This window comes from Cetorhinus maximus, chromosome 1 (assembly GCF_964194155.1).
Source record: "Cetorhinus maximus chromosome 1, sCetMax3.hap1.1, whole genome shotgun sequence".
NCBI classification, from domain to species: Eukaryota; Metazoa; Chordata; class Chondrichthyes; order Lamniformes; family Cetorhinidae; genus Cetorhinus; species Cetorhinus maximus.
Genome location: NC_135879.1, coordinates 18766429 through 18786042, shown reverse-complemented (window position 1 = coordinate 18786042; position 19614 = coordinate 18766429). Strand labels below are relative to the sequence as shown.

Sequence of the window (19614 nt, the reverse complement as noted above, 5' to 3'; positions counted from 1 at the left end):
TAATTGTTGGCGGGTACACTGCTGACTCTCGCATGCGCCCGCCAACCGAAATATCGTGCGAGTGCACGGTGACATCGGGATGCTCGCCTGACGTCATTGCGCACTATTTTACGCTCTGGCGTGTTGGGCGCACGCCCACACACCGAGCGAAAAATCCTGCCCCTAGTAAAATTAGCTGATAAGATAAGCGTACCGAGTCTTATGTGCATCAACACGATGCTATATACATACAGCTGGCAGTTCACTCAAGAAGGTGTTTGCAGTCTGTTTGTGGTTATCCTTTTGGTCTGAAAAGAAGTGCATTAAAACAGGTGGCTTAAAGAGGGGGACAAAAATAAATTGCTAAGTTGTAAATTAAGTAGTTTAATGAGGCAGCCATTGAAATTAAAGCAAAACACTGTGGATGCTGAAAATCTGAAATAAAAACAGAAAACGTTGGGAAATACTCAGGTCACATCTATGGAGTGAGAAAATCAGAGTTAACATTTCAGGTCAAGGACCCTTCATCAGATGCGTAGGAATACATTTACACTCTACCAAAACACAATTGATTCAAAGTGGGTTTTTTTTTGCTTAATATGGATTTAAAGTCTTAGAAACTCCTTCTTCTTGAGTTCTCTGCTGAAGGCAGGTCTAACCCACAGCACCACAACCTCCACCATGGGTCCGGCAGTGAGGCAGGTCCCAACTCCACCCGGGCATCAAAACCCATGCCGTTGGCACCAATCTGATCCACACCAGCCGTGCTGCCAACTGCCCCTCCCCAAGGAGTCCAAGTTGCCTTAGCAACATACACTTTTCCATGCATGTTGTAGCCTGGAGCTATGGATAATGATGGTAGAGGCTCCAATTTCTTCCCATCATATGGCTGACCAGGAACGTCTCCCGCTCTTACTGCCTGCCTTCGGCGCATGTTGGACAGATTTACAAATTGATCTTCTACCTGTTTGGCCATGTTGTAAGCACACCTTCCATGGCCATCAAGTCCTGGAGTGGGACTTGAACCCAGAGCATTTGGCTCAAAGGCAGGGACACAACTGGCTGCACCACAAGACCTCCTCACCATAGAAGCTATTTAAGAGAAAAACAATTAGCAGTGAACAAAAGATCCTCTATAGATTCTGAGCAGACCACTATCAAGTATTATTTGGCAACTAAGTGATAAATGAGATTGTAAACAAGGGCAGCAAATGACACAAATTTACTGATGACACAAAGATAGATAGGTTAGTAAGATGTGAAGATGACACAAGGAGGCTACAAAGGGATATAGATAGGTTAAGTGAGTGGGCAAAGTGTCGCCATTTGGGCAAATGCAGTATAATGTAGGAAATTGTGAAATTGTTCATTTTGGCAGGAAAGCTAAAAATGAAGCATATTATCTTAATGGTCAGAGGTTACAGAGCTCTGAGATATAGAGGGATCTAGGAGTCCTAGTGCATGAATCGCAAAAGGCTAGTATGCAGGTACAGCAAGTAATTTGGAAAGCCAGTGGAATATTATAATCTACTGCGAAGGGAATTGAATACCAAAGTAGGGAGACTTTGCTTCAATTATACAGGGCATTTGTGAGACCACACCTGAAGTACTGTGTACAGTATTGGTCTCCTTATTTAAGGAAGGATGTCAATGCATTAGAAGCAGTTCAGAGAAGGTTTACTAAATCAATACAGGCTAGGCTTGTATCTGCTGGAGTTTAGACAAGTGAGAGGCGACTTGATTGAAATCTTTAAGATCGTGACGGGTCTTGACTGGGTGGATGTGGAGAAGATTCTTCCTCTTGAGGGAGAATCTAGTACTAGGGGTCACTCTTTAAAAATAAGGGGCCACCCATTTAGGACAGAGATGAGAAGGTTTTTTTCTGAGGGTAATGAGTCTTTGGAAATCTTTTTTTAAAAGGCGGTGGAAGCAGAGTCTTTGGACATTTTTAAGACAGAGGTAGTTAGTTTCTTGATAAGCAAGGGGTTGAAAGGTTATCAGGGGTAGGCAGGAATGTAGAGTTGAGGTTACAATCAGATCAGCCATGACCTTATTGAATGGCGATGCAGGATTGAGGTGCCGAGTGGCCTACGGCACCTAACCCGTATGTTTGTTGCCATGTGGTGTGGCAGGGTGAGATCGGCAGATTGTTCTGTCGCTGTTCTGTCTCCTCAGGAGCACTGTGATTTTTGGCCGGCTGCAATGACAATGTTAGAGGAGCATCAAAATAAGCAATCGACACCAGGGCTTCCCTGGACAGCATCTCCCACCTGCTGCCTTTTTTTGGCGAAAGTGTGAAGAAATTCAGGCAGCAGGGAGGGGAGGAGAGCAGAGCAGTTGATGGACTTTGATCTCTGAAAAACCAAGGTCAACTTTTGCATGAGATACATGAAAAATTATGAAATTTTAAGGCAAAAATTATGGGTTGACTTTTACATGAGATCGACTTTTATACATATACATTTTCATTTCCACCGTTTGAAAAATATAATTACGAATAAGCAACGGGCAGTATTCTCTTCAGTCGCGATCCACCATAGTCCAGTGCATCTACACATTTTGCAAGGTCACTCTGTCAGCTGGAAGTATCATCCTACACTTTTTCCAATTTGGACACAACACCAGAGGGATTAAACTTCAACCTGGTACAGAGGTGTCTTCCTGAGCCTGGCTGACTCTGCAGCCCTGGGGGTTATTTGTATACTGAAGACCGGTGCCCATGCCTCTACCAGGGTGTTGCAGTGAAATCGGAGCAGGAATCCCTGCAGCAGGCAGCAGATGTAAGCTGAAAGGGAAGGAGTTGGTCTCTGAGCTGCCTGAAAAATTGCCCCCCCCCTCAATTTTACCATTGCACTCGAGCGTGCACAGCCCCACAACCAGAGCAATTCCACAGACCCTTCTGATAAAAAGAAAATCCCTCTGATGTTCTCTCCACTGATATATTTTTTTTTATTTGTTCATTGGACCTGGGCATCGCTGGCTAGGACAGCATTTATTGCCCCTCCCTAATCGACCTTGTTCAGAGAGCATTTAAGAGTCGACCACATTGCTGTGGGTCCGGAGTCACATGTAGGCCAGACCAGGTAAGGACAGTATATTTCCTTATCTAAAGGAAATTAGTGAACCAGATGGGTTTATATGACAATTGACAATGGTTTCATGGTCATCATCAGACTTTTAATTCCAGATATTTTATTGAATTGTTAGAATGCTGCATATTAGAGCTCCTCGTTTTCCAACAGGGTAATTGGTGGGATACATGGTAGAGGTTGTGTTTCCCTCATTTTTATATGGCTTGCCACATGTGGGCAGGCACATCCTTGCTGCCAGTGTTACCCTCCATAAAATGGGCAGGCACAACACCTCCCCGAGCAAATTTCTAGCCTCACCTACCCCAAGTGCGCAGACCATACTATGGACCATTGGCAAACATGTCTCGCTTATAATTGTAAAAGAGCATTTGGAGCCTCGATGGCATTTATGCAGCAAGTCTATCATTGGTGTAAAATGATATTAATCCTTCACCAGTTTGAAACTAAAAGTGTGAACTAGGAGTTGGTGTCTAAGCTGATTATGTGGAGCAGAGTAAAGTACCTTGGAAGGCAAAATATAACATCACTTTGAATTGACACCACATGGAGTGTAAATCCACTGCAGTATAAAATCTGGGTTCTAAAGTGTTTTGGGTCATGTTTGATCTCTCCCCTTAGACATTTTATAAACCTGCCTGAGCTTAAGGTAAATGTTTAGAGTACAGAAATTCTCGTCCTGTTTTCTGAACACCAATTTCTAACCTTTGGGTGACTACTTTGCTTATCCATCAATCCAAACACCTATAGAGTTGTACCCCAAAAAGGAGAGAGTGGGGCTGAGTTTTCAGGGGTACCTGCTCATGATCCTACTCCAGTTTCCTCCCAGGTCAGGGAATACAGGGAACTTCCAGTGTTGAGATTCTCTGCCCTTGCCCTGCCCCCTCCTATATTGCAACAAAAGTTATCGGAATTGTCATGGAAAGGGAATGCCTGAGTTGCACCCATAGTGGCTCAGGTACTTAACCAGGTCTTGTAAACCAGAGGACGTGTCCCTTATCCTACATACTCTTGTGTTGTAGCAGCAGAGGTTCCAGTTATGCTCCTCCCGACAGTTAGACTGTAATTAGTTTGATTACATCAGATTGAAACCAATCACAGCTACAGCACCTCCAGCAACGGTTTCTCTTCCTGCCCTCAGCCTTCAGAGTCCCTCAAGATCCTCTTCTTAGCCCCTCCCCTTCCGCATCCAAGTGCTAGCCCTTGATGACATCATCCACCAATGTGGCCTCAACATTGATGACACCTACCTTTACCATTCCACCACCTCTTGACCCATTGTCTCTGTGGTGTCAGACTGTGGTTTCCTCCAGTTAATTATTGGCAAGCCATTGGCATTTAGTGAGGGCAGCAGGGTGATGGTCGTCCACAACCAAAACTGGTGGTATCCCTGCCAACCGGATCTCTAGGAACCCTGAGGGAATTAAGTCCCTAATTGGCAGCATGGACCCTGTCGCTGGGGCCTGCAGCTCCTACAGGGGACATCTAATTGCTGCACTTCGCCCTGTAGGGTGGAAATCACGCCCCCAAGAACGGCCAGTTGAACACCAGCGATGGCAGGATCAGACCTGTAAGGCGTTAATTGCCCACTTAAGGGCCTCAATTGCCCTCCAGGAGGGAAGGGCTATTAAATTCCGCCCATTGTCTTTGGGCCCTGCCACAAATTCTGTAAGCTGCCTGGCCACCGGCCACTGTCTTGGGCTAAAGCAGACTGTTTGAAATCTCAAAGTCCCACTTGACTGTGACCTAGGTGTCCATCCCCATTTTCTATGCATCACAAACTCCTCCCATCTCCATAACATTACTTACCTCTATCCCTATCTTAGTCCATCTGCTGCTGAAAAACCAGTTCCTTCTCACCTGTTACCTCTGTCCTTGCAGACCTACATTAGCTCCTGGGCCCCCAAAGCCTTCAGTTTATGATGGAAAGACACAATATTATATGTGCCAGAGAAACCTGTGAATTATAGTATTTAGGTATAATTTAGAAGGGTTATTTAATTGCAGCTAGGCTTTATAATAGACATGTTTCATTTTGTAAGCTGCACATTGGTAATATTTCATAAACTTAATTAGTGTAATTATTTTAATGATTGTAGTCATGCTTGAACTTTTTGTTTAAGCTCTAATAAAAATTTCTGCTACCAATTATAGCCCTGGCTGGGCTGTTAGCATATTGGATGATTAGGTGTCAGATATTGGCTCAGTGGTTGTTGTTGAAGGAGGTGGCTAGAGAGATAGTGGATGCATTGGTGATTATCTTTCAAAATTCTGTAGATTCTGGAAAGGTTCCTGTGGACTGGAATGTATCAAATGTAACCCCACTATGCGAGAAGGGAGGAGGAGGGAGAATGGAGAACTACAGACCTGTTAATCTGATGTCAAGAGTAGGGAAAATGTTAGAATCTATTATAAAGGATGTGATAACTGGACAGTTAGAAAAGAATGGTAAAATTGGGAAGAGTCAACATGGATTTATGAAAGGGAAATCATGTTTGACTAACTTATTGGAGTTTTCTGAGGATGTTACTTGTAGCATAGATAAAGGAGAATCAATCGATGTGGTTTATTTGGGTTTTAAGAAGGCTTTTGATAAAGTCCCACACAGGAGGTTAGTAAATAAAATTAGAGCACCTGGAACTGGGGGAAATATGCTATTATGGATTGAGAATTGGTTAACAAACAGAAAGCAAAGAGCAGGAATAAATGGATCATTCTCAGGATGGCAGGCTGTTACTAGTGGGATATTGCAAGGATCAGTGCTAGGTCCACATCTGATCATAATCTTTATCAATGATTTGGATATGGGGGGCCAATTGTAATATTGCTGAATTTGCTGATGACACCAAACTGCGTAAGTTGTGAGAAGGACGCAAGGAAGCTTCAAGAGGATTTGGACAGTGAATAGGTAGGACATGGCACATGGAATATGATGGGCTGAGCTTTCCATTCGGCGTGTGGGTGCACACCCGACACGCCGGAATGTTAAATGACGCGCGATGACATTGGGCGTGCGTCTCAACGTCATCGTGAAGTCACGCGATATTTCGTTTGGTGGGCGCAAATTGATAGACATATTGAGGCCATTAAGCAGGTAATTAACCTGAATTTCACGCTGCCCGTCCAACCTTACAGTTGGCAGGCAGGTGAAAAGGCTAAGCGGCCTTTACGGTTTTTAGGAAACCTCATCCACGAGCGGGATGAGGTTTCCTAAAGCTTTTACGAATTAAATAAAAACTTTTTCTGAAGAATAAAAACATGTACCATCTCATATGACACAGTCACACGAGGGGACATGTTTCATTGAATTTTTATTGTATTTATTTATTTTTTAAAAAAACGTTTCAGTCTCCCTGAGGCAGCTCCATGCCTCAGGGAGATTGAAGCTCTCTTTCGTGCGCAAAAGAGCGCTGGACCCGACTCTCCCCCTCCCCCCACCTGCAGAGGTAGTGCTCAGCGCTACCGCTCGTGTATTACGCTGGGCATAAAATGGCGGCACGGAGCAAATCGCGGGCGGCGATTGGGTTCCCGACCGCACCTGCCTGCTCCCGCCGAGCCCGCTCAATGAATGGAAAATCCTGGCCAATGTGAATAAGTCTAAAGTTATTCACTTTAGCAGAAAAAAACAGAAAGGCAGAATATTTCATAAGCGGTGAGAGGTTGGGAAGCACAGGTGTCCAAAGAGTCCTGGGTGTCCTTGTTCATGAGTCACTAAAAGTTAGCATGTAGGTGCAGCAAGCAATTAGGAAGGCAAATGGTATGTTGGCCAGGGGATTTCAGTACAGGAATAAAGCTGTTTTGCTACAGTTATATAGAGCCTTGGTGAGACCTCACCTGGAGTATTGTGCACAGTTTTGGCCTCCTTATCTAAGGAAGGATATACTTGCAATAGAGGGGGTGCAACGGAGGTTCACGGGATTATTCCCTGGGATGGCAAGATTGTAGCATGAGAAGAGATTGAGGAGACTGGGTCTCTGTTCCCTAGAATTTCAAAGAATGAGGGGTGACCGCACTGAAACTTACAAAATTCTACAGAGCATGACAGGATGGGTGTAGATGAGATATTTCCCCTGGTTGGTGAGTCTAAAACCAGGGAACATAATCTCGGAATAAGGTGTAGGCCATGTCAGACTGAGATGAGGAGAAGTTTCTTCAGTCAGAGGGTGGTGAATTTTTGGAATTCTCTATCGCAGAGGCTGTGGAAGCTCAATCATTGAGCATGTTCAAGCCAGAAATCGATACATCAAGGGATAAGACCCCATAAGACCATAAGACATAGGAACAGAAGTCGTCCATTCGGCCCATCGAGTCTGCTGCACCATTCAATGAGATCATGGCTGATCTGATAATCCTCAAATCCACTTTCCTGCCTTTTCCCATAACCCTTGATTCCCTTACTGATTAAAAATCTGTCTTTCTCAGCCTTGAATATACTTAATGACCCAGCCTCTATAGCTCTCTGCCGTAAAGAATTCCACATATTGACTACCCTCTGAGAGAAGAAATTCCTCCTCATCTCTGAGACGAATCCTTACACATGGGCCAAAATTTTCCGTTGGCGAGCAGGGGGCGGGGCCTGCTCGCTGACAGGAAAATGACGTGGGATGATGTCGGGAGGAACCCCCGACATCATCCCGCCCCATTTAAATAGGGAGCGGGCGGACAGCTGATTTAGCTGTTCGCTTGCCAACCTGTCAATGGCCAATTGAGGCCATTGACAGGATAATTAACCCAATTAAAGGCCCTGCCCGTCCAACCTTAAGGTTGGCGGGCAGACCAGGAGCCCTGGCGGGATGTGGTTTCATGTCCGTTTTAAAAATCTTTAATAAACTTTATGTCATATTTATTAACATGTCCCATCTCGTGCGACATTGTCACATGAGGAGGACATATTAATAATTTTTTTATTTTTCTAATTTTGAGGTTTTTTAAATTGTCACCAATCTCCCTGAGACAGGACTTTGCCTCAGGGAGCAATGCGCTCTTTTGCGAGCATGCGTGAAAGAGCGCACTTCCCCTGCACTGGAAGCGCAAAGCATTTCCCGTCGGGCAGCCCGCTGGGCAGGCCTTAATTGGCCCACCCACTCAAAATGGCGGCGGGGCCCGTTTCGGTGACGGAGTTCGGCTGCTTGCCTGCCGCCGAGCTGGTGGGGCCCGCCCGCCCATCGAGGGTTAAATTCTGCCCATGGACTTTTAAAGTACGAGCCACCATCAAATTATAGTCACTTGAAGTATCAAAATTCCTACCATTACCTTTACAATATTTTTCCATTTTTCATAAGCAATTTCATTTAATTTTAAACCAACAGTGTATTTTCAGGGATTTAGATTCATCACACTTGCAGCCATAAATAGTGTGCTGAAACAGTCTCTTACGGGCCTAATTACAGCATTGTAAATTATGAACTGTTTTTCATACTTTGCATGAGTAAATTGAACTGATTTATGGTTAGCAGACAACAATATCTGTTTGAACCTTTTTCATGTGTACAAAGTCCATTTTCTGATGCCCTTTAAGAAGCAATACCAAAAGTCTGGATGAAACTGTGATTTACTGTTCAATGTACAGTGCATTCATATAATAGGCCAACAGAAAAAAAATACAGTTACTCAGAAGCCACAAAGTCCTCACACCTCAGAAAGCAATCAAAATTTCTCATGCTTTTAAGTGTCCCACTGACAATACAAATTACAGTTACCATAATTGAACAATTCAACATTAATTTTTTTAATATATTTTATATTTGGCTCATAGATAAAATTAATGAAAGCTTTTGATTCAGTGCCCACTGGTGTGTTATGTTAATTCACCCTTTCCTGGTGTGAAGTATTAAATTACGCCTAGTCCTGTGGAATTTGTTTTTTTTTAACATTGGTTCTGTTTCATTCAGCTTTCCTGATGTTGCTGGAGGCTTTCCACCTCTTTTGTGCAATGTGTCACTAGACTGAAAAGCTTCTTTGCTAATTCGCTCTTTTTTTTGAAAAGACTGTTAAGCAGCAGCTTTGACCCAGACCGTTTCCCTCCTGTGAATTTGGCTGATTGTCCAATTAAAGATGGTGTACAGCATTAAAAATGCAGCTCGACTTTTTTTTAAAAATTCCTGAACATACAAAGATGGCTTTGTGTTGTAAAATGTACTGTGGTCCATTGTGTTAAAGAACTGTTAATACGCTCCTTCCTTTACCCCGAGGATATAAACAGTAATGTTACTATATACTCTTCTCTGTACAATGACCGCTTCTAATTCTCACCTTAACCATTTGCAAATTAAGAGCTCAATCACAACCTGAAAAGCTCCATCAGTCAACTTCTGTTTATATTAACAAATAGACAAATTCTACGAACTGAACTTACCACGATAACTGTTGCAATTACTGGCAAGTGGGATTTAATATTTTTTTTTCCATGTGAGTGCAGATGTTTTTAAGGTCTAGCCCTACGTCTTCAAGCAGTCTTCTAACCTGCACATCACACAAAATAAATTGTCAGGTCAGGATTTCTGTGAAAATTTCCTAATCTGCTGTATGATTTTTTTTCTGATGATAAATTATTTTTATCTGAGTTAAATTCTGGAACATAGCAGGTTTGGGTTTGCATCCACCTGTGGCTCCCTACTAGATCTCAGTGAAATTTTTGTAGTCAGCATCTCCTGTATTATGGGGGAGGTGGTGGCATAGTAGTATTGTCACTGGACTGGTATTCCAGAGACCCAGGGTAATACTCTGGGGACCTGGGTTCAAATCCCACCACAACAGATAGTGGAATTTGAATCTAATAAATATCTGGAATTAAAAGTCTAATATGACCATGAGTTGATTGTCGTAAAAACCCATCTGGTTCACTAATGTGAACCTTTCCTTTCCTTCCTTTTAGGGAAAGAAATCTGCTATCTTCACCTGGCCTGGTCTACATGTGACTCCAGACCCACAGCAATGTGGTTGACTCTTAAAAATGCCCTCTGAACAAGGGCATGTAGGGATGGACAATAAATGCTGGCCTAGCCAGCGACACCCACATCCCACAAACAAATAAAAAAAAGTGTTGACCACTTCCTGGTAGCTGTTTCACTTGCAGATCAGCTTCTGGAATATTACAGCTGGAGAAGAACATGTTAGAATTGGCACTCTGCCCAATACAATCAATTGCCCTGCAACTGTTTGCCTTTGATTTGCGGGTCATTTAAAAAAATATTCCCCACCCCTCCCATAACATTGGATCCCAAGAATACCCTGACATTCCTAATATGGTGTCAATAATCAGAAATATGTTGGCCCAGAATTTACTGGACTGGATTATCTTGAGTTATACTTTATTGGTTAATTTTTTTTCTTCAGTTTGAATAATTTTTGTGCAACAATTTGCAGGAAATGCAAGCTGATAACAGCAAGGCCACCTCGGTGCAGGTTAGGACCAGCAATTGCATCTCCTTCGCTTATGAGATTTAAAGACAGAGAAAGAAATAGAGCAGATGACAGAGAAGGAATTAAGATGAATTTGAGTCAATTGTTTTAGAAAGAAAAATAGGGGGAGAGAGAGACTGGATTGAGGGAGAGAGAAAGTAAGTTATTTCATTTAAAATTTTTAAAACGATGAATTGCCTGGAGGAATGAGGCTCCACTGTTTAACTATTGCCTTTCTGGGCTTGAGAGGCATTGCAGGAAGATAAATCTCATAATTACAAGTGTCCTTATGCTGTTATGTACCAGCCTTAACTTGCTACAGCTAGCTTAATTCATATTTACTGAACAAATCCAGCAACTCCTTCAAACTCATGGGGAGGTTGACGATGAGCTACTGTTTTCATGAGGCAAATGGTGGAGGATTGCAGTGATGAAGTTTGTGATGAATTGCGACTAATAATGCATTTCTTCTTTGCCACAAATTGCTAGACGATTTACACACTAATGACATCTTATGCATTCAACTTACAGTTGCTTTCCCAGCAATGTCAGGGTTATTGTGTAACATTTTCCCATCATTTCTGTTACTTGTATGCACAAACATTATTTAATTAATTTGAATTTGACCAGCCTAGATTCGGATACTTTCAATATCTGTCAGGATGTCTGGGGTTAAATACACTGGAAATGATAATCAGATGAATTTGCTCCAACCTTATTTCCTGCTGTTCTACTGCCCAAAATTGTTCCATCAGATAGAGGAAGCTTTTGGCCATATTATAGAGGGAGAGACAGAGAGGGTGGAATCTTTATAATTTCTAGGTTATTGGGTTATAGCATAGTATATACTAAGGATTGGAATATTTATTTATATAAGCAGGTTTATTTATGCAGCTATCTACATATTTACTGAATCTGCAGTGGGTTAGTAGCACGCTATTTATTTTCCAGGAAGCAATCAAAAAGTAATTGCTTTAACTGTGTCACTGCAGAACTCTTACAGACTTCAAAAGCCTTTCACTAGATATTGTTATAATTGTCTATATTGTGGATTATATAAAGGGGTTAAGAATGTAGAATTTTGGTTTAAATATTTAGTATTTAATGTGAATTTGGGGTTGTTAACTTTTGGTTTGTTTTATTGTGCCTGTGTGTGTTTACAAGCCATGCTTGAACTTTTGACCCAGCTGAGAGGCTTTAGAAAGGAGAAAGTCCTGAAGTTGCCGTGGAGAAAATTGCTGAGACTGGAGCTATGCTCTATAAGGAAGACTGGTGGGTTTTGCTTTTTTTGTTAGGAGAAAAGTATAAGTGAAGCTGACCTGGAGGATGCAGATATTGTTGCGTTTAACCAGGGAACTCTATTCTATATATGTTTAGAGGGGAAAAGAGGGAGTTCTAGAGAACTGGGTAGGATCAGGTAGCTCTGTAAAGAGAGAAGTCCAGCTTCGGAATAGACGCCGAGGGAGTGTCCAGGTGTGTCTGGAGGGTTGTGGTGTGTGATTGTCAGCAGTGCCTACACTTGGGGCAGGAGATGGTATTGGTAGGAATGTACCATAGACCTGAACAGTGACCTGTGCATCCAGGCCCAGGGAATAAGGTACTGCCTCCCCGGGTATAAGCATGTTTAAAAGCCTATCAGAGTGAAAGCCATTGTTAGCAAGGTTAAGCTGGGGTAGGTCTGTTGGATTGAGATATTGTTTGGAATCGTTGGGCGAAATTTTATGGCGCTGTGGCGGCAGAAGCAGGGGCATAAAATATGCCGAGTCATTCAAAATGTCATTGACTTTCCCGCGGGGGAGGGGCTGTAAAATTCCACCCGTTATTTTATTTGCTCAGTGTACCTATTCAGTCTTCATTGCTTGAGGTTGTTTTGTTCAAGCTTGTATAGTAAAGATTCTTTCAGCATTTCAGTTTAATCTTGGGAGTCCTGCCGCTTATTTCCTTATCCTTGGTTCTTCCGTATATTATATTCTTTATATGATTATGTCCTATCAAACCAAATCCTAACACGTGTCCGGTTTGGCCAGTATTCTCATAACTGGGATCACAACAATGGCCAGGATTTTCTGCCCCCCCCGCCGTTCACAATGGGTGGGAGCAGGAAATATCGCGAGAAGGCCAAAAATCGGTTTTACGTCGTCGTGAAACCAGTTTGCAGTTGTCCGCCCCACCTGTCAATGGCGGGTCGCGTTTCCCAGCGCAGCACCTCGTTACGCATCCCATTATTAGCCCTGCTTTCCGGAATCTTCAAGCCATGTCGGTGGGCAATTAGAACGATGTGTTTCACAACGGTACACAAGCGGCATGCACCTGACAACCTCCACTTCGATCGTCATAGTTCACCTACCTTACATTGCGCAGCATTCGCAGAAATCAGTGTCACGCTTCACGGGCAGCACAACATCGCTTTCAGGGGCAAGTCTCCACCGACCAGACCAACGGTAAGGTGAGGGTGGCTTTTAATGGGCTGCAGGGTTGGGCTCCGCTGGGGAAGGGGGCAGCTGGCCTCAGGCAGGAGTAGGGGCTGCAGGGTGAGGGCTGTACTGGGGAAGGTTGCACTCAGGCACGTGACTGGGAGGAGTTTGCGGGGGGGGTGGTATTTGTCGAACAGTGCAAGTGGCCCCAAGATGGGGGATGGATGAGTTCCACACAGGCCATAGGCACACCCACTTCAAAATGTTCAGGGACTAGCAAACAGACACGCAGCAGAAGCACGATGGGATCAAGGAATACAGGGGGTGGATGGAGAGGTTTTTGAGGCCAAAGGGTGTTTTGCTGAAGTTGATTTTGTAAATGTTTGTTGGGACAGAAGGGAATGAGAACTCCTCGGTAGTTTTAACACAATCTTGATGTGGGAGTAATTGCCGCTTGGTGCGAGAAGTAGAACAGTAATCCAGTCTTCAACATTGACATTCTTCACTGTGATGAGCACAAGAGGGTAACATACCAAAAAAAGACAAGATATAAATACAGGTAACAGGCAAGAGTTAGTATATAGTACATTTCTGTTGATATGCAAGGCATGGTTGGCCTTCCAACCAGCTTTGTCATATCCATTTGATTAGTCTATTACATCATTACATGTAATTTATGTAATTACACATTCACTGCTGCTAACCTGGTGATTTTACATCTCTGTGCCATAATCTAGGATAAAAGTTAATAGCAGGCCTGTCAAAGTTTTATTTTGGGTAGGACAGAAGTCAGTGATTATAAATCAACATTTATCTTTCTATGGATCGAATGCTTGATTGAATTTCATCTGCACCCTGGATGTGAGATATTGCAGCTGTTATCAATCTCAGCCATGGTCTGTTGGAAACTGATTAAAACATCCAAAACTCGTTTCACTTGCTCTCAATCACTATGCAAGGAGACAAGATTTGCATTTCCATTAGCCTGGACTGTTTACAAACTAGCAGAGATGAAGGGAACAGTGCTAGCCACACCCTAATTTGCCAACTAATTATTCCCAATAGATGGTGACAAATTTTGGAACATTATCTAAACTTTGATTTTATTGGCATCCAATTCCAGTTCCATTCACAACTCCCCAGATAATGAAGCCAGCATGCAGCAAGACCTGGACAACATTCAGATTTGGGCTTACTTGGGCAAGTAACGTTCATGCCACACAAATGCTGGACAATGGCCATCTCCAACAAGAGAGAACCTAACCATTTCCCTTTGACATTTAACCGTCCGCCAGCCAATTGGCGTGTTTCCCGTGTGTGCATAATTAATGAGGCGGGAGGCAGACGATACAGCGTGAAAACCCACCATTGCAGCTGACGGGAAAAAACGCTGTTTTTCACGCCTGCTCCCGCATTTAGTGCAGGGAAAATCCCCCACCCCCCACCAATATGTACACCCTTCACCTAGTCCCATACATGAGCATTTTCCATTGGAGCGGCATAGCATTTGGCCCACACCAACATTGTCACAGGAGACCTGCTAATGTATAATATAAATCTTATGTCTATTTTCATTTCCTATTAACTTTCACCATTATAAATCCTTCTGTCCAAATTTATAATGGAGTCTGCTTGTGTAAACTTGTCACACTGCAGTGGTACCATTGCACCAATGATGGTGCTATAGCATCTCAATTTCCCAGCACCTCAACCTCTACTCCAAAGCCCCTCCAATGGCCCAATCAGCTCCACTTCTCTGCTTCCCAAGTTGCCCAAAGTTTTGCTAATTAATTAATTTGATTTCATGTTGTAATATCTGTATTATATATAATGAGAATATATGATTTTATCATAGGTGCTAAATTAGGTCCACGTATGCTCACTCTCTAACCCAGATTTACTGTAAGACTATACTTGGCCTTGACTCTGTGTGCAACACCATTATTCTTTATAAAAATATGAGGATATTACTATGTATTATATATGTACGATATCACGGAACAAAGCAGAACCTAAAACAAAATTAATGACTTAAAGATGTTTTCAAACTGCTTTCATATGCAACCAATCAGAATATAGGCCGGAATTTTCCCATCCTGCCTGTGGCGGGTTTGTGGTGGGCGGGAACGGAGAATCCAGCGGCAGGCAGAAGGTCGCAAACCCGCCATCGTAAAAACGAGTTGCAATTCTCCCGACGGGTCATAGCGGGTCAGTTATCCTGCTGACTAGTGGCGCAATCGCCATTTGCGTTCATTAGCATGTCATGAATGCTCATTAAAGCAGCTGCTCATCAGAATCTCGCCACGCCTTCCAATCTTCCAGCGGGAAATTACGTCGGCCTCAAATCCGTTTGACAAAGGGTGAAGTGGACAAATCAGACCTCAGCTCGCTGGTAACTTTGAGGTGAGTGGAACATACCTGCCATAGTGCTGTGCAGGTCTTGTTGTGGTGAAGGCCACTCTCTTGGGGCTGTAGGGTTGCACTGCTCCTTCCCTTTGCTTTCATTGTCCTGAGGAACACCACCGTGCTGTGGTGCTCATGCAGGCCTCCACTTTCAGAGACCAGCACTTCAACCGGGGGTGGGCTTTGAGGCGAGGGCCAGGTTGACGAACATGATGAGGACAATGGGGAAGGAAGGAGGTGGAATGGCAGTGAGGGGGAAGGGCGAACACGAGGGCGGCAACAGGGAGGGAAGGCTGTGGAATGGCAGTGAGTGGGAAGGGCAAACACTCTGGGGGCCTTTCTGGGGTCGCCCTCTAACCTCTTGTTGCTGCAGGAGTGAGCAGGAGTCTGCTTAGAAAGAAAGGAGGAAGACTTCCTTGTGATGAAAACCAATGGCTTCATTAGCCCTGTTAAAGGGCTACTCAGAACTCAGTGACTTCACATCACAGTCGCTGCATCTCAAGGGTAACACGTAGGAATGGAGAATTTGGGAAAGCAGGCAGTAGTGAAGGATGCACAGCTGTATCATATATGGCATTCTATCAATGAAGGCCTGTCATGTGTTCACCAGATGTGACACTCCTAATGGGCCAAAGGGCATCCACTCATTGACCATGAGTAACTGATTGGTCATTAATGTACCACATCAGAGATTGGAGCACAGAGCTATGTTGGGTCACTCATCCTACTTAAAATTTAGCATCCCACACAGGGCTCAAGATGTTACATATCTGCGATGCATCTTGGTCACCTCGATGTGCGTGCTAGTGTCTCAGCCACCTTGCAAGTAGGGCGGGAAAAAATATGGACCCTTACAGTCTCCAAACTGTCATCTGAGCTTTGCTTTCTTTCCCCTTGGATCCTTAATGTCTTCAATGTTTCCTTTCAGAGAGAAGGCAAAAGCACATATGGATCCCGGGCTCAATGCTGCCTTTGTCAGGTCCTAATGCAATGGAGGAGGCGAAGGAGGGAGAGCTGACCCCACGCACAGCTCCAGCAGGAGGGACCTGGTCAAGCAAAGTCACAGCATGAACAGGAGGGTAAGGAGGAGAGACCCGGACAATGGGGGTGACTCACCAGTCCTAATATTTATCATAGAACTGTCTCCTATTTACAAAAGAGTGAGAGGCAATGCCATGCACGTCAGTGCTTGTCCTGAGATCTGGTACGTCACATATGCCACATTCTTCATGAAGACCTGGTGCCTGAGTTGGAGGATCTGTCCTGCCAGTGGCATTGAAGGTGACCACTGCCCTCTGGTTCTTTCCAAGGATCAACAGGTTACCTGTGGGGCATCTCTCAGTTCGCAGCACCCTGCATAAAGTAGGTCACAGATGCCCTTTACAGGAAGGCCCATCATTATGTCGGGTTTGTTCTGGATGAAGATAGCCAGGCTGCAAGATTCACCGGCTTCACCGGCTTCGTCGCCATCTCAGGCTTCCCAAGAGTACAGGGTACAATAGACTGCACCCATGTGGCTATACAGGCTCCATGGCAGCAGCCCCTAGTGTTTATAAACCTCAAGGGCTATCATTCCATCAATATACAACTAGTGTGTGTGATCACTGGAAGCACATCCTGCACATTTGTGCAGGGTACCCCGGGAGTTGCCATGACTCCTACATCCTGAGTCATTCCCAGGTGCCTGAGATTTTCGAGAAGCCATTACATCTGCAGGGATAGCTGCTTGGGGATAAGGGGTACCCACTGAAACGCTGGCTGATGACACCGGTGCAACACCCTCAGAATCGTTCTGAGGAGAGGTACAATGCTGCTCACAGCCCCATGCGCTCCCTTATAGAGCAGGCCATAGGGCTTCTGAAGAAGCGTTTCAGATGCATGGACCGCCTCACTCCAATACACTCCTGACAGAGTTTCCTGCATCATTGCAGTGTGTTGCGCCCTTCACATTCTGGCCATGCAAAGAGGCAACCCCTTGCCAGAGGATGACCTGGAGGAGGATGGAGATCTGGAGGCCCAAGAAACTCAGAAAGCTGCTGAGGGTCAGTATGAGCGTGATCGTGCCATGGAGGAAGGAAGACGTGGGAGACGTGCCCGTGATACGTTAATCACTGACAGCTTCTAGGAAGAGTAAAGTAAAGTGAATGAATAAGGCCACATTTCTCCTAGCCCTCAGTGCCATTTTCCTTCAACTCAGGGGATGTCCACCCACTTGCAGCGAGAATGAGTCTCGCATTCACACTTGCCTCATGAATCGCCAGGCCATGATCTTTGCTTTGGTCTGTGAGGCCCTGTGAGTGAGCTCACTCTGGGAACTGAGAGCCCACTTAGGAACAAGAACAATGCAAGAGAAGACTTGAAACGTTTGCCACCACCTAATGATGCACACATTGCTGTGACTGAGATGTGGACATGCCTAGGGATCTCCTCCTCCTGTGCATGTCTTTTCTTCTGCCACTACCACTGAGGAGACACAAATGCTGCTAGAATATCAATGCTGATAAGCTGCCCTTGCTCAATGGGTTCCTTAAGGAAGAAGGATTAGAAACGCTTACATCACACCCTTCAAATAAAGATTTAAACACACCTCACTGACATCACACAAGGGGTGTGGATACTAGTTCAGCTGAGGTTGACATCACAGGAATGTGAATCTCACAGTGGGAAGCAATCATTGAGTCAGAGGAAAGCTAAACCTCGAAATAATAGGATTCAACCTTCAGTTGACAGGAACATTCACACAACCGTCAAATGTATTAACAAAAGTGCAATGTATTTACATGTCTATCATACCCGTGACCTAAAAGTGACATTGATTTTTCTTACCTTTCCTAACTCTAGTGCAAAGCCTGGGTGCAGCCCCGACATCCGCAGCAGAGATGGAGGCAGCCTGCTGACTGCTACATCCTGACGTCTGTGATGACCTTGGCAGGTGCCCTCTGGTGGCTCGTGGCCTGGAGGGCCCTGGCCTGATAAGGGTCACCTGCTCAGGAGTGCTCTTGATGGCCTGAGAAGCTGGAGTTGATGGGGTCACAGGCAGAGGGGGCTGTGAGCAGCTGCACACCCTTGGAGTGCCCTGAGAGGAGGCCCCAGGGGTGTCCGGCTGACACTTATCCTCCCTGTGGGTGCCCGAGGTCCCCGCCCTGACTCCTTGAGGAGATGGTACACCTGCCTCGTCCCCATGCCGCCTACTTCCTGATGGTGCCCACCAGAGTATGTGGCCATGGAGTGCAGGGCCAAGTGCAAATCCAGCAAGACCTGCTGAACCAAGGTCTCCTGGTGGTTGCCAGTCTTCCCACGGTGACCTCGAGGTGCTTGCATGTCACAGCCATGACATCAGACAGCCTGGATGGACTCCTCCATGGTTTGTTGAGTCTGTTGAATGACTGACAAATCTCTGCCTGATATTCCTCCGCCTGTCATTGATCTCCAGCATTGATCTGGCAGCCGCGTCCAGAGGCTCATCATCTGACTCTGACCGAGCGGGTGGCTGGTCTCCAGCAGCCCTCCGAGCGCCAGAGACCTGTGCTGTTCCTGACTCCAAGTGCTGCGGGGGCGTGTCAGTGAGGTGTTCCCCAGAAAGTGATCCTGAGCCTAATCGATATCTGTGCCCCACCGATGTGTGTGTTTCTCAGCTGTTGGAGGGGTGCGTGTGAGTACAGTGACGATTCTTCTGGAGCTTCCTCCTCAGATGAAGTCTGGGGGCTTGCACTGGTGCTGCTGGACTGGCTTGGGGGCCTTGATCTGCTGGTGCCTAGAAAATAGTGTTTCAGCTAATAAGCATGAGCTAGATAAGACTGCATGTGACTCACTGTGAATGTCGGGATTTGATGAGGTGATGGAGCTGTGATCCATACTGGGTTGGTGGGAGAGGCTGATCTCCCCTTCCCCCACAGGAGCGATCCCTGTCCTCCTCAAACTCAGTGAGGGCGATGATGTTGGCCCAAATTGCAGCTATGAGGAAAGATTGGATAGGCTGGGGTTGTTTTCCTTAGAACAGAGGAGGCTGAGGGGTGACCTAATTGAGGTGTACAAAATTATGAGGGTCCTAGATAGGGTAGACAGGAAAGACTTGTTTCCCCTAGCTCAGGGGTCAATTACCAGCGGGCATAGATTTGTGATTGATAGCAGAATTAGAGGGGACATGAGGGAAAACTTTTTCACCCAGAGGGTGGCGGGCATCTGGAATTTACTGCCTAAATCGTGGTTGAGGCTGAAACGCTCAACTCATTTAAAAGGGACCTGGATCTGCATCTGAAGCGCTGTAACCTGCAAGGCTATGGACCAGGTGTTGGAAAGTGGATTAAAATGAGCGGATAGTTTCTTTT

At 45.0% G+C, this 19614-nt stretch overlaps 1 protein-coding gene across 1 annotated transcript in view; it reads left to right on the top strand.

Annotated features, from left to right (window-relative positions):
* Nucleotides 1–19614, top strand: part of LOC144688852 (uncharacterized) — a 582637-nt gene that overhangs the window by 551065 nt on the left and 11958 nt on the right. The gene's annotated exons all lie outside the window — the stretch shown is intronic.